Here is a 4379-nt window from a genome sequence, read left to right on the forward strand (position 1 = left end):
TGTAATGGAGCTAAGCTGTGCACAAATGGTAGAGTCACTACTGTGACTGTACATGTGAAAGGCCATGTCACCAGCAGACAAATTAGGCTCTGAGAAAGCCACATCACTTTAAACTCTCACTAGGATATGATAGCAATCAGGTAGTGTACTGGCTGGGTTTGTGTGTCATCTTGACACAAGCTGGAGTTATTAGAGAAAAGAGCCTCCTTTGAGAAAATGCCTCCATGAGATCCAGCTGTAAGGCATTTCCTCAATTAGTGATCAAGGGTGAGAGGGTCCCTTGTGGGTAGTGCCATCCCTGGGTTGGTAGCCCTGAGTTCTATAAGACAGCAAGCTGAGCAAACCAGTAACATCCCTCCATGGCCTCTGCATCAGCTCCTGCTTCCTGACTTGCTTGAGTTCCTATCCTGACTTCCTTTGGTGATGAACAGCAGTGTGGAAGTGTAAGATGAATAAACCCTTTTTTTCCCAACTTGCTTCTTGGTCATGATGTTTTGTGCAGGAATAGAAACCCTGACTAAGACAGATGGAGTGCTAGCCTTAAAGGAAAAAATACATCTCACCCTAGGAACTGGGGGTCAAAATCAGTAATGTACCGGACATAGAAACATTTCTCAGTTCCAAGCAGGCCTCTGGGTTGTTGCGGAAACAGGTGTGGCAAGACCACCCACTGTCACTGCAGCTAGGAATCAGTCACAGAAGTCAGAGAGGAAAAAGTAATAGAAGGTGGGAAGGGAAAAGGTAGGTTATTTCTCTGCCGCTGGTGAAATGAGCCAGTTTAAACCAGATTAGATTCTATTAAAGGCAGGTTATTTGGAAGCTGCTCTGGGGTGATCGAGTTCACTGGCCCCAAGGACCAAGGCCAGGGAAGTCTACATGGGGAAAGAAGTGGGGAGTAGAGGAGGGAGAGAAAAAGAGGGAAGGGGGCATGCACAGAGAGAGAAGAGGAGGAAAAGAGATAGAGACCAATAATATCTGGATTATATAGGGAGGAGCTTCTCAGAGAAGGGCAGCCCAGCCCATGGGCTAGAAAGTTCAGGGTTGGGGGCAGGGAATGGCTAGGTAAGGACTGAGGGATGCTGAGAGAACCTGAAAGCCAGGTCTGCTTTGGGATGTAAACAGTGCACCTGAGTCTCTTGTCCAGGTGGAAACCAAACACCTTTGGCTGCAGAAGGTAAGAGCATCCTGGAAAAGCCAGAGGAAGGCAAAGGGAAAATGAAATGTTGCACCAAAGCTACCTGTGTTAGGTGCTTTTCTGCTGCTGGGATAAGACACATGGCCAGAGATAACTATATCAGGAAGGGTTCTGGGAGTCTGTTCCAGTGTGGAGGAGTGACAAGAAGAAGCAGCAGGGACATGGGGACTGAACCTTGAGAGTTCACATCTTCAAATGCAAGCATGAGGCAGAGAGAACAGGAAGTGGGGTAACCTTATAAACCGGTAAAGCCTGCCCGCAATGGCGTACTTCTCATAGCAGGGTTCTACCTCCTGAAAGTTCCACAGCCTTCCCCCCAACAGCATCACCAGCTAGAGATCTCTAAGTCTTCAGTCTTCAAATGTGGGAGCTTGTGAAGGATATTTTTATTCACACAGCCCCCAACCCCACCATGAGTAAGTTTTCAAGAGCAAAACAAGGGAACCAGGACAGGAACCAGCTGTAAGATGAGAATGATAATGTGTGTCCACAGCCGTACTGCCCTGAATGCATCCAAAGCTAAGCAGGGTCTGGTCTGGTTGGTCTTAGTACTTGATGGAAGAGGATAATGGACCATCTTTCTATGTGCTCAATTACAAGCAAAGCCTGACCTGGCAGATAGGAAGACACCATCTAAATGGCAATTCAGAAGAAAAATATAGACAAGAAAATTAAAGTACCTGAGGAAAACCTGTACTTCTGTTTGGATTGCTTATTTTGTTTTGTTTCCATAGTGATAGGGATGAATTCAGGGTCTAGATTAATCTCAGGGCCCCCCACACACGAGGCAAGTGCCATACCCAGCAAATACTCCTTAAAAATGTGGTGTTCACCAGAATAGAGTCAGATCCCCTATTCCTGAAGAGATTCCTGAAGAGTTCTATTTAAAACTATACATTAGGTTAACGTGTAAGTTTCATGAAGTATCAACAAAAATGCTAATTAGTTTCTTTATGAAATCAAATAAGTATGTTCTAAATTTTATATTAAAAATGGAAAATAGCTTTAAAATGTAAAGATGGAACAATGAAGAGAGACTTACTAGATATTAATCGTATCTAGTAAGATATTAAAAACATGATAAAGCCTCTGATTAAAACAGTGTATTGTTGGAACATAATTCAGCAAAACAATGGAAGATATGGAATTCCATATATAAACCTAAGCACAGGTAGAACCAGTGCATACTTCTTAGCCAATGCCTCTCGGGACTCAGAGGGAAACAGGAAGCTTTCGGGGTACCTGAAAAGCTCTAGGCTCCCTGAAACTTGTAGCCACAGCTCACTGTGCTCACAGATCAGAGTTAAAGTGGATCTGAGACCTAAGTGTAAATAGAGGACTTGTGGAAACATCAAGAAAAGGAACAGTGAGTTTCTCTAAAACCTGGATATGGCAAGAAAAGATGGTGGATAGGTTCCTCCAACTTACATTCGTGTTGTGACTATTTTGATGTCCTTGATGGGAAACCTCATGGAAAGTTACCCAATTCTATTCTAGAAACCTGAAGACAAGATCTCCCCGCTAACTTGGCTTCCGTTAAATTGTCTGCCTGTGCCAATATCCTCCTCCAGCTAACTCTAATCTTAGTGTCTGTGAAACGGCTTACTATGGAAAGCCTCCCCCTGTAGCTACTGGTCAAGATACCAGGATGTGGTTTTGGCCTTTAAAAATCTCCTATTCTAGGCACTCAGTACTACAATTGAGTCGTGAATACCTGAGTGTAGTCCCAGCCAGCTGGAATCAAGACTTTCAGTGGGCTCTAGACTGTGTCTGAGTGGTCGGCTAAGGTGGGATTCCCATAACAACAGGGAGCATGTGTCTGGTTGACATGCAGACTAAACAGCAATAAAATAAAAGGTAGGTAGATCAGGGGTGGGACAACCTACTTCTTTAGTTGTGTGGTAGAACTCACTGAGACTGTGTAGGTGTGTGTGTGCATGTGTGCCTCTGTGTGTGTGTGTGTGTGTGTGTGTTGGGTGGTGTACCTATGTGGATGTATTAGTACATGAACCCATGTGTGTATGTGCAGAAGTTGTGTGGGTGTTTTGTTTGTTTGTTTGTTTGTTTTTTTGTATTGTGGTCTGCCTTATTGCCTCGAGACAGATTCTCTCACTAAATTGGATGTTTGTGGTTTAGACTGGTCTGGCTTGCCAGTGAGCTCTTATGATCTGCTCTCACCTTGCAATGCTGGGTTTACAAACTCATGAGGCCATGCTATGTTTTCATAACTAGTCCTGAAGATTTATTTTAATTTCAGGTCCTCATGTTTGTAGAACAAGCACTCATACCCATCAAGGCATTTACCCAGTGCCATCTTTTGTGGTTTTCTGAATAAGTTTTGTGAAAAGTAAGTAAACATTTACTTTGAAAGACAGAGCCCACCTCCCACCTCAAAGAGTACCCACCCAGTTCAGGATTGAGCTGCACCCACAGTTCATTAGGAGGATACATTTGGAGGTAAACACAGCTTCATGGGCCACATGAAGACAGCACTCCAGTCACTATCAGTCCTGGCTCCACCATCAGAGAGTCCTTCCTGTCCTGACTGTGGCTGGTTCTCAAATCCTGTTAGAGGTCCTTCAGAACTTCCCCAACCTGAAAAACACTTCCTGGAAATGTTGCCATGCTGCTCAGACCACCAAATACTGTTCACACCGCTGAGTACTGCTCACACCACAAATAACACTCACACTAAAGAATAATGCTCACACCGCTGAATACTGCTCACACCACAAATAACACTCACACTAAAGAATAATGCTCACACTGCTGAATACTGCTCACACCACAAATAATGTTCATACTACAGAATAACGCTCACACCACCAAATACTGCTCACACCACTGCAGAGTCTCATGGTTCTGTTTATAGAACAACCCCCAAGATGTTTTTGGTTTATGTGCTCATTTTAAAAATGCTTTTTATAGTAGAATAAGATAAATATTTCAAAAAGATATTGCATAATTCAAGTTTCTGAGACCTTAATTATCAAACACCTGCATTTTCCAGAGTGGGAAAAATTAGAAAGAGTGTTGGGATAACTGAAAATATGCCTTCTTTCACACTGGGAAACAGCTGTTATTTGTGAGGCAAACCTGGACTCAGCTCTGGGTAGACCACATGTGACAAACTTGCTCCATCCATGTCAACATGTAAACACTCATACTTCTTTTTTTTTTTTTT

Source organism: Mus caroli, chromosome 7, assembly GCF_900094665.2.
Source record: "Mus caroli chromosome 7, CAROLI_EIJ_v1.1, whole genome shotgun sequence".
Taxonomy (NCBI): Eukaryota; Metazoa; Chordata; class Mammalia; order Rodentia; family Muridae; genus Mus; species Mus caroli.